We start from the raw sequence: 12,213 nt of genomic DNA, 5'->3' as shown, positions 1-12,213 counted from the left end.
ACCTTCAACAATGATGTGATTACGACATATGGGGGACCCCATGCTCATTGTGACATTTTTTTAGTTTCCTGTTATCCCATGAGGCGACAAGCAGCCAGTGTGGGATGCATTGTCATGAGTATTTATGTATTTACAGTTTGATTCCATTAGGGGGCGCTAACAGTCAAAAAGTTATCTTACTAAAATGGATGAAAAACCAAGCAGAGTTCAATCATTATGACAAAACATGCAAATAATAATAATGATAACAATAATAATAATAATAATAATAATAATAATAATAATAATAATGATAATCATGATAATAATAATAATAAGAAGAAGAAGAAGAATGATAATGATAATAGTATTAATAAAAACATAATTAAAATAATGATAATATTAATAATAATAATCATTATATAAATAGTAGTTATAATAATAATACAATTATAATACAAATGATAATATTAATCATAATTACAATTTGAAAGTTAAAAATTGTAATATTAATATTCATAATACCTATACTAATTATAATAATGACAATAATATTAATAATAATGATACAAACGATAATAGTATAATATTACAATGGTTATAATGTTAATACAAAAATATGTTATTATTATTAAACTGAAAAAAAAACAATGCAAAGGTTTGGTGTATTAATGAGGTTGTATTTATTTTATAATATATGCATGTTACAAATTATGTCTCAAAATTGAACACTGTATTTGAGTTATCGTGACTAAAGCGTCAAAGGGAAAATATCTTTAAACATCTGTAAACATTTTTCCAAATTTTTATTAATATTTGTGATTAAAAAAAAAAAAAAACATCACTAGATTTGTTGTGATAGGTCCTTAGTTGAAAAATCTGATGTAAACAATCTTACCTCCAAACCTCAATGAAACAACACTCCTCTGCCTCTGTTGGGCTGCATATGCGGTGGGCGTCCCTCTGCACTGAGTGTCATGTATCAACCCCCGGATCTTGAAGTGCTTTTCAAAAATATCATGTGAATGAGATACTAAATAGTGCTAATTAAAGGCACATCTCTTCAGCATTAATATGTGTAAAACACTGATTAGACCTCTCAGCCATACGTTTCTGATTCATCACGATTGTAAACTTCATCTGAGATATTTCAGTACTTCAAATAAAGAAGGCATATAATTCACATGAGCTGATCGGAAGATTTAAAGAGAATCTAAATTATAAGGTTGAATAGAAATGTAAGCATCAAAACATATGTGCAAATAATAAATAAATAATCAGAGTGTTCAATCTGCAGAGAAGTGAACCCGTTGACTATTTTATATGATATTAATCAGGTTGTTAATAAAGATCCATTAATGTGTAAGCATTTTATGGCTGTAGCTGCTGGAGGTGGAGCTACTTCTTACAGCTGGGTTTGGTGCGGTGGTTCCAAATCAAGGTATCCAGCTCCTTCAGCAGCCAAAGAGTGAGTGTGAGGTTCTGAGATGACTTAAGGAAGAGCAAATAAGGCACATATTTCATCATGTTTTTCTTTTACATTGATTTAAAGTTGAGGCTCTGCTAATGGATGGCTCAGTGGAGAGACTCCCTCAAAATACTGTATATTTGAGGAAAAATAATACTGTATATAACACAATATATATACCTACAACATGCATTAAGGGTTTGCTCTGTACCTTCATATGGCATCAGAACAAACCATGCTGGGAACCTCTGACTGTAATGAGTAACTTTTACCACTGCATCATATTTTATATGTTTTATGTTTCTCTGTTAAACCAGAGTTACAACAAAAGTGTCAAATGAATACGATGCAGTTAAAACCAAGCTGATGAGCCGTGAATGTATAAGTTACATGTAATGGAAATATTCATGTTAATCAAAAGAAACTCACTGCACCTGAAACATGAATACTTTCCACTGCTGGTGCTGCTACGGTGTGTCATTATCATCTCCTATTTTGATCTTTAAGGATGATACATCCCGGTGAATGAGTTCAGGGAGATTGCTGTTCAGTGTCATTGACCTCAGCCTCAGTAATAAACCAACAGTAAAACAGTCATGTTGGTAAAACTGTCAGAAAACTTTCCCTCAATCAGTCATGAAGAACTTTCTCTTGCAGGTGTGAATCCATACCTTTTGGCTCCACCAGGTGTGGGTCAAACTTCCAACTTTAATACAAGTTATGGTTATTTATTTAAAGAGTGCCTTAAGACAAAAAAACACTTCAGTATGAGATCTTCACTCATATTTTATCAGCCTCCTGTTGGAGACTAATAAAACCTGCAAAATACTGATATCAACGGCAAGCATCTGAAATGTCCTGTATTTTCTTTTCAGTTGATTTTAACTCTGGTGGTTCTTTGTTTTCTCTTTTTATTTTTCAGACTAAATCTATTTAGATCTTTTTTCTTCCAGAGATTGTGCATGGCTGCCAGGTGATGGTGCTCCAGCTGCAGCACTTTTACTCTGACTCCTCTCATTCACACTGCCAGATGATCTCTGCCTTCACAGTGCTGTAGTCGGCCAGTAACTCTAGTGTCTAATTTTTCCGGACAATTTTTCTGTGTGTTTGTTCGCTGGTGTTTTTCCTCATGGCTTACCTGTTGTGTCTTCTTGCTGAGCCAAACTTCACTGTGCCCCATCCTCCTGCATCAGCCAGCCTCAGCCTCAAATCTGACACAAACTTAGCCCATATCAAGCCTTTCCAATCAGCCTCACGCAAGCCTCCAACCAGAGCGTTCTTGGCCAATAAAAACTCACCTTTTTGTCTTCCTCAGTCTGCCTGTCTTGCTTCTGGGTCCAATTAAAGTTTAGTAGAAATCACAACATTAACATTTATATGCTCTATAGAAGAACAAGGAAGACATAAAGATATTTAAACAACATGCAGGTAAAAGAGATCTGAGCACTCTTACGTCCATGCTGTTGAAAAGATTTCACACAGGTCTGTTTTGTTCAGCGTGACAGAAATAAACATTGTTTATTGCTCCTTAAATGAGAAGTGGGAGAACATTGTTATCATGAGTGGATTTTCCTGCATCTGTCAGCCTTACGACCTCTTCCTGCTTCCCCCGGTGGAAGTGTAGGTGTGACTGAACAGATGATGGATTATGAGACTGTGATAGCTGCTTAAGCGATGTCTTTATTTACAGTGTCTGTCAACATGTTACGTATTATATATATATATATATATATATATATATATATATATATATATATATATATATATATATATATATATATATATATATATATATATATATTATAAAAGCAAAATCCAGACCTGAGTTTTATTCTTATAACAGTTTTATTTCACCTTACTTTATTTATTTATTTATTTATAATCTAGTTTAAATGTAGTCGCCTTTTATTATTTATTTATTCATTTATTTATTCATTTATTTATTTATCTATTTATTATCTAGTTCAAAGTTTAGTCACTCTTTATTGTATTTATTTCTTTACTTATTTTAAGTATAGCATCCTATTTTATTTTAATGGTTTAATATTTTTGTGTTTTATTATCTTAGTAATGTATTTTATTTTGGTGTGTTTAATTTCCTGTGTTGAGTTTTAACATTTATTTTACCTCCGTGTTTTTCCTCATTAAGATATCATGAGAGCATTTCCTCAGTTCGTTCAGCAACTTATTTTTTTTTTTTTATTTATTTTTTTTTTCATTCTTATTGGTATTATTATTATTATTGTTATTATTATTATGGCATATATTGTGTTCTTAACCTTTGGATTGTGGGGTGGGTTTGGGGTCTGGGCTGGGGTTGGGATTAGGATGGGGGGGTCTTTTTATTTAAATTTATATATATATCTTTTTTTTAAATTATATTTTAAGTTATCTTTATGTACAGCACAAAATGTCATTGTATGAAAAGCACTTTATAAATAAAGTCTGATTGATTGATTGATTGATTGATGTATTACCTCTTCAATATGCATTTGTTTTTCCACGTTGTGGCAGCATTCATGTCTTCGGAGTCTCATGGCAGAGCCAGCATTGTCCCTGAAGGAGTGCTTCCTGTGCTTTTTCCTCTCTTTGATTTTTTTATTGGCCCAATTATGTTGTCATTTCATTGTCACAGCTAATTTATACAGCAGACCTGGTTAAAAATGTGCTGCCAGAAATGAGAAACAATGGTAAATGATATCAGAGCACTAGATTAAACTGCCAAAACAAATGTTCAGCAGCAGCCTTTGTTTCATTTTGTAACCCTGCGTGCTCGGCTGTAAAGTGTTGAAACCTCTCCACAGAAGGACACCACATCTGATTTAATTACAATAAAATATATTTGAACAAGACACTGCACTGAGTTTTTAATTGCATATATTTTCGTGTTGCAGCAACAGCTTCTTTAACACCATCTCAAGGGGGGCAGTACAATTGACCAACATATTATGGCCAAGAAGACTCTTTGTTTATACAGCATGTTTGAGGTAATGAGAAGTTTCAAACCACAATGAAATGTAAGAGGTGGAGAGCACTTTTGATTTTCTTGGCTTAAAATATCAAAACAGTCAATCGAGACAATTTCAGGAAGGAAACCTTCATCCTGGATTCTCAAAGCATTCAGATGCGTCACTTAAATGAACTATATTGGTCTTTAAGGTGAGATGACAAATATTAGATACCGGCATCAGTCCACCTGTTTCTGCTCAACAAATGGAAACACAAACAATAACTCAAAAGGAAAACAGTCGTACTCCCATGAAGCAGATCACCAATTACCTCTCATAAATGCCACCATGAGATAACAGAGAACAGCTGAATCATTGTGACTAAAATAAGGACAAACCTGTGATGAAAGAGGGGCCAGAACAAAATATGAGGCTGCTAAGTATCCTGGTCTCCTGACCCAGTCGGCTGAGCTCAAAGCTCTCTTATCACTCTATCCGTCATATGTCATACCTTGTCTCTCTTGGCCTCCTTCTTCCTCTTTGTTTGAGAACAAGAATCCAATAAAAATCAATAGTCTTATATTGATGTGCTTTTTGTTAAACCCTTGTCACTGTTGGGAAATGGAGCCACTGGTAAACTGCAGTTTCTCAAGTGTCCACTTGATGCTGGCTCCAAAAGCCAAGAAATCCCCATTAGAACCCATGTTAACATGCAGTTTTACCACAGAATGAAACATGTTCACAGCCTGGTACAAATAAAAAGAATGATTGGTCTCAAAAGCTGATATCTTCATTTATGATAACTTTACATACAGTAAAGCTCAATCAGCTGAAAGTTAGTTGGATTCATGAATTGTAAAAAACAAACAAAAAAAAACATGTTCGTAGTCTCAGTGATGTCCGTTGGTTTCTGCCTCAGTTTTTAAGCTGAACTATGGCAGTGGCCATGTTGGAAATGCTGACTCAACCTAACTTTGGGTTGACCAAACAAGAGTCCAAGAGTTTAGGTGGGCCTTTAGCCACCTCACTAACAGCCATTGTGCCCGCCCACCTGCCAATCAAGTTAGCCACACCCCTAATCATGCTTTAATATGCTAATATGCTAATATGCTGTAAAATTGCCGTTTAAACATGGGTTTTCTTGGCGTCTTCACAGCTTTTAGAGCCAGCCTCAAGTGGACACTAATGGAAACGCAGTTTTGATTGTAGTCAGCATTTCCAATATGGCGACCCCCATCTTTGGACTTTATAACACCTTTCCAGAAATCAATGGGTGACATTAGTGAGACTAAATTCAACTTTTGTAGTCTATGTTGATGACGCACTGAAGAGCTTCAAGTTAGTTGCTTACGTATTGATGCAAAGCTGGTTAGCTAACACGACAAAGATAGCAGCTTAGACCAGTGTTTTTCAACCTTGTTTGAGCCAAGGCACATTTCATATATTTAAAAAGCCCTGAGTCACACCACCAACCAAAAGTTTTACAAAGTATATTAGTCTTTCAATATATGAATCTATTTATCTGAGAGAGGGACTTCGGCTACTTCTTTAACTGTGTCAGGGCGAAGCATCTTATTTACAATAGCTTTTGCAGGTAGTATTAATGTCTGCCACAATGTGTCCCTTTTTTTATTTGGCTACGAGTTCAGCTACTAAGTAACTAGCTGTGAGAGCTCTCCAAACACCGTTGCAGTTTTTCTCATATAAGTTGCCTTTTCAACCACCCATATTACGCTCTTCATCTGGTCTAGAATTTTGTCCAGGGCCCTGTTTGGAGTTTTCATTTTTCCTTTTTGAATATTTATCCATCGCTATTGTACGCCTACGTCTTGGCACATACACCTCTCGGGCACATCATTAATTCTATTGTCTTAGATTAAACAGGAAATTGGTGTGCTTTATTGCCGTCCAGTGGGTGGGTAGCACAGGTAAGTACATGGACAAGTATTCAATTACTCCGCCAGTCACTACACTGCAGGCACGGACGCACTCCATGGCAAATTATTTGCAGTATATGAATGATACTTTTTTGAAATAATTAAGTGAAATTTGATAATGTCCCACAGCTCACCTGACGATCTGTCACGGCACACTAGTGTGCCACGGCACAGCGGTTGAAAATCACTGCTCTATATTATAGAGTAACCTCCGCTCTTGAGTTCATTTTTCCTACAGGTTTGTGTATATTGTAATTTAGAATTTGTGATTTTTTTTTCAAAAAAGGGTGGGTGAGAATTTTTTTCTTTAAAGTTGTACTTGTTTTTCTTTAATTTCCAAGTAAAAAAGTCAGAGATATGGTGGGGGAACAAGCAAAAATAAGTTCTTAAAGTATAATTTGTATTCTATTTCTGATATTAAAGTGAATTTTTTTTTCTCATAATTCTGACTTTAATATCTGAATGAATAAAAAAAAGACCTTAAATTATTAATGAATGTATTTCTCTCCTGCCCTCCAAACATTGTTCTTTCAGTGGCTAATCCTCTTCTTTATAAAATATTTGTCACACCAATGAATATATTTTTAATTATGTTTATACTAGAGTTAGGGGGCAAAAAATTTGGGAAATGCATCACTTACAAATTAAGAAATTATATTATCAAAGGATTTCTAAGACCTCAGACCAACATGAACAAAAACACAGATGCTAGACCGTGAATATCCACTGCAAAGTAACATTTTCTTTGTTTTTTTTATGTTGTAATACTTAAATTCACAAACAATAGATCAGTTTTAAAAAGTTCAATTAATCAAACTGCCTGCAGATCTAGTTTGCTGATTTAAACGTCATTTTTTCCTACTTAGATTATATAATAAAGTCAAGATAAACTGTTATATGATTATACAGGATGTAATATATACAATTAAGGTGATGAATTATAGTATAGAATATAGTACCTATATTTCATTGCTTGTTTGTACCTGTTACATGCTCAATGACAACAAATTGAATCTAATCTAATATGTGTGCATTGACGTCATGTAGCCGAAATCATTTTTCAAAAAGGTTTTTTTTTGGGTCCCCTGACCAAACGCCCGGAGTTGGGAGTGCTGCTTACCCTCTAGTGATGTCCCAAGGTAAAGGCTAACAAAAAATAATAGTGAAAAAAAGGTAGCAAAGAACATCCTGAGGGCTGGACCTGGCTTCCGGCCTTACGTTGCTGTTAGTTGAATAAGTGAAGCTAACAGCAGTTATCTTCAGCCATTAGTCTACACAGAGGCGATCAGGCCTGAGAGTCAGCACCTTAACAGTCCATCGGGAAAAGAACTTTCATCTGATTGGTCAATCAAGTGAAAATATAATTTCCGTGAGAATATTTTGGTTAGTTTGGACATTACTCTGTACTAGTTTGGTCTATTTTACAAAAACTACTACATTGGGCTTAAGTGATCACAGCATCTTATATTACATCAGGCCATTACATTTAATACATGTTTCAATATTGACAAATACAATAATATAAACTGAGGAGTAACTATGACCAAGTGTTAATGTTTTTTCTTTTTTAAAATGTTGAATGTAGAGCTGAATTGATTCAAAACAGTGTCCTGTTGCAGAATATCAATCTCTGTAATATTTGAACTCTTGCTTTGTCACAAATATTACAAAATACATTTTACTCTCTGAGTTTATTGCTTTTAATGTTGCACAGAAAAGAGATTTGAATGTTCTACGGGGGCTGGGAACGGTGAGAATGGTTTGGGGGGTCAGCTCGTTTATTGTTCAGGTAAAAAAGAAAATTATCTGGATGTGGACAATCAGTGTTACAATTAAAATTAATCAAAGAACTAAGATTTCTGCCCGTGATAGCCACCAGCCTAATATTTTTAAAGGTTATTCATTATTTAGTAAATCTTAAGGTTTAATGCCAATAAATATCCATATGGAAATTCTGTAATGTAAAGAGAGAAATGCTGAGATGAAATCAGATGACAAAAACAACCTGTTGTTAAAAAGTGATTGAAAACCAGCAGCTTGTACAATATGCAACCTGTTTTACAAAATCTGACCTTTTTTAACTCTTGCATCTTATATTCATAAATCATATTGACTGTACCACTTTGAATTTCACAAAATATTGATGCAGAGAATTTATTTTTTATAATTCTCTCAATTATGAACTCTCAAATTCATTGTATTCTTTTTTTTATTGTTTTTATTCATGAACAAATGAACTAAAGCTAATTGTTATAGTTTTTGTGGGGAAAACCAGAGACACCTGGAGGAAACCCACAGTTGGTAAGAGGCTAGTTGGAGTCAGAAGGTTAGGAAGTGTTAGAGGGATGGGGCTGGGGAGTTGTGGACACCGACTTCTTCTTCTTCCACCTCTTTGGTTTCCTCAACCCCAGAGCGTGTCTGAATCTTTTCCAGAATGAATGCTGTGTGGTGTTCACTGCTTCAGCCTCTTCTTGTTGAAGTCCTACCATGGCAGGTCTGTCAGACGTCTCCTCCTCAGATGTCTGCTCTTCGGACTCCTGGGCCTCCTCCTGGACTTCAGCGGTCAATGCCTCAGGTAGGGGCTCCTCCTGCTGGCACGGCTCAGTCTCCTCCTGGCAGCTGGTGGTCTCCGTTTGGGAAGGCACTTCTTCCTCTTTCTCAGTCTTGCTGACCTCCTCTGCTATCTCCTTTTGGAGGGAATCCTGTTCAGAGATGACCCGCAGGTACTCCCTCATTCTGTCTTCATTAGACTGGATGACGTCAGCCTGCTGTTGGACAGTTGAAATCACAGTTTCATACCTTTGATTAAGGTCATTGTATGAAACTGTGAGGCTTTCCCGTTCCTCTTGGAGAACCTTGTTCTTTTGGTTTTGGAGCTGAAGCTCAGCAGCAAACCTCTCCTGGCTGATGGTGTATGTCTTCTTCATGTCCTGGTTCTCTTGTTGACATAGTTTATGGAGGCCGAGTTGAATTTTCAGCTCCTCCAGCTCATTCAACAGATCTCTCTCCCTTTCAAAGGCACTTTGCTGGAGGTCGTTAAAATCCTGCGCCATCTTCTGATGGAGAGCGTCATATTCAGCCCTCATGTCATCCATGTGCCTCTGGTCCTCCAGCACCCTGTCTGCATGAGACTGTTTCTCATTCTCCAGCTCATGGAGAAAGAAACCAGCTTGCTGTCTGAGGGCAGGGACCTCAGTATCATACCTTGAGCTGATGTTTAGGTATGATAGTTTGGTCTCATTCAGCTCCTCTTGGAGAATTCTGCATTTGTCCTTTTCTAGCTGCAGCTCTTCCTTTAAGGCCTGCTGGCTGAGCATGTGACCCACCTGCAGCTCCTCATAGTCTTCTTCAAGATTTCTAAAGTGTGAATGTTTGAATTTGCTGTTTATCAGGGTGGACATCTCTTCTTTGTTGAGGTTTCCTGCTCCATCGTAGAAATTGAGTTTATCCAGCTCTCTCCTCTGCACTTTGCTCCTCTCGATGTAAACATCTTTCAGCTTCTTTGTCTTCAGCAGCTTCTTCTCTAACTCCTCATTGCTGCGCTCCAGCCTCCGATTCTCTCGACGGAGTGAATCCATTTCTCCCATATGCATGTTATTGCTATCAACCTGCTGTTCAGAGGTTAGATCGTAGTCGTTAAAATGAGACATGCTTGTAAAAGTCAGTCTCCAAAATTCTCAATTAACAGCAGAAAAAGTTGATAGATTTGTCGCAAGTGGCTTTTTTGAGAAAGAGTTGCTAGAGGAGTCTGAAAAGTCTCTAAATTGGCAACACTGTGAACATCTGCTCCCGTTTATATACTGCAGAGTATGATCACTTTATGATGTAATAATCGTCATAGGCATTATGATGCGTATGAGTTCAATTATATGTTCCTTTGATCTTCAGATCCGCAACATTACCACGGTAATTTCTGTGTTGCCACGGTAACGAGCTCCGCCCTACAGCATAGCGTCATGAGTTCCTTTGGAGTTTCCCTCCACAGCAGCTGTCAATCAAAGCAAACCCGGAAGTGAAAACCCGTTTTTTAAACTCTAATAACTAACGAAAAAGAAACTTTTAAGAAAAAAGAGGCCTTGAACACAAAACAGTCAAATAACAACTACATATCACCACAGCATACGGATGTGAGAAACATTAGTACGACGTGTATTTATTTTTTAAAGTTTGACTGCAGCCCCATTCAAATGAATGGGAGAGACGGAGTTTTTGACCTATACTGCAGCCAGCCAGTTTGGTGGAAGCTTCAAGCTTTGTGTTGCCCTGTTTATAACTTTAAAACTTTAAAATGCCAACAGTACAGAGTATCTTGTAACAACTAAAAGCTAATATGATAAAGAATCAAATTTGGGAAAATTACCTTTTCATATAGACTCTATAGACAAGAACTGATACTACTCTATATCTGTGTTTTTCAACCTTTTTTGAGCCAAGGCACATTTCATATATTTAAAAAATCCTGAGTCACACCACCAACCAAAAGTTTTACAAAATGACACATTAAGTCTCTCAATATATGAATCTATTTATCTAAGAGAGGGACTTTGGCTACTTCTTTAACTGTGTCAGGGCGAAGCATCTTATTTACAATAGTTTTTGCAGGTAGTATTAATGTCTCTGCCACAATGTGTCCCTTTTTTGATTTTGCTACGAGTTCAGCTACTAAGTAACTAGCTGTGAGAGCTCTCCAAACACCGTTGTAGTTTTTCCCATATAAGTTGCCTTTTCAACAACCCATATTACGCTCTTCATCTGGTCTAGAATTTTGTCCAGGGCCCTCTTTGGAGTTTTCACTTTTCCTTTTTGAATATTTATCCATCGCTATTGTACGCCTACGTCTTGGCACATACACCTCTCGGGCACATTATTAATTCTATTGTCTTAGATTAAACAGGACATTAGTGTGCTTTACCCAGAGGGTGGGTAGCGCAGGTAAGTACATGGACAAGTATTTAATTACTCCGCCAGTCACTACACTGCAGGCACAGACGCACTCCATGGCAAATTATTTGCAGTATATGAATGATACTTTTTTGAAATAATTAAGTGAAATTTGATAATGTCCCACGGCACACCTGGCGATCTGTCATAGCACACTAGTGTGCCACGGCACAGTGGTTGAAAATCATTGGTTTAGACCAATGGGGATCTATCAATCCAACTCACGAGAGCAACGTCTGTAGGTACAATTTAACTCCAAATCAAAGTGGTGCAGTACCTGATGTCTCCCTTTGAGAATGGGCTCAGTGGTTTATACATGATTGAATTATTTCTAAGACCACTATATTTCTGTTAAATCAACCAACATCCTCTGGCAGAAGAACAAAGTGTATTTCTAACAGCAAACGTCCACCAACACTTGTTTGAGTGTGTTGATTGCTCGGAGAGGAACTTAATTCTAAACATAGAAAACCATTCATCTCAGGCTGCACAGCATGCGGTTCATCTGAGGCATAAACACTCTGTTTCCTCTTTGTGCTGGGCTGCAGGATGTCTGAAAACACCACTGACCCTGAGACACAGAAACACACTGCTGCTATCTTTGGTTTGGGTTAAGTTTAACTGTTAATGTTCTGTGAGGGCGAGAATAAATAACTCGGGGCCATGATTAAAAAAAACATTCGCAAGCTGTTGTTAAGAATAATTTCTGACAGATTCTAAGGTCTGCTTGGTTTAATTTTAGATAGCTATAAGGGCTAATTCAGTATGGTTTTATCCGTTAGCTGTTATCATTTTTAAGTGATGTACTTTTGTAATCACGATGACTGAGTTTATTAGCAAACAGGAAGCTAAGTTACTTAGAAATAAGTACATAATCATAAATCTTACTGTAGTGGCTATTTGACTTCGTCAACTTTACAAAACTCAAATCAAAACCAGC

Source organism: Notolabrus celidotus, chromosome 21 (genome assembly GCF_009762535.1).
Source record: "Notolabrus celidotus isolate fNotCel1 chromosome 21, fNotCel1.pri, whole genome shotgun sequence".
Classification (NCBI taxonomy): domain Eukaryota; kingdom Metazoa; phylum Chordata; class Actinopteri; order Labriformes; family Labridae; genus Notolabrus; species Notolabrus celidotus.
Note: the sequence above shows the minus strand (reverse complement) of the source record.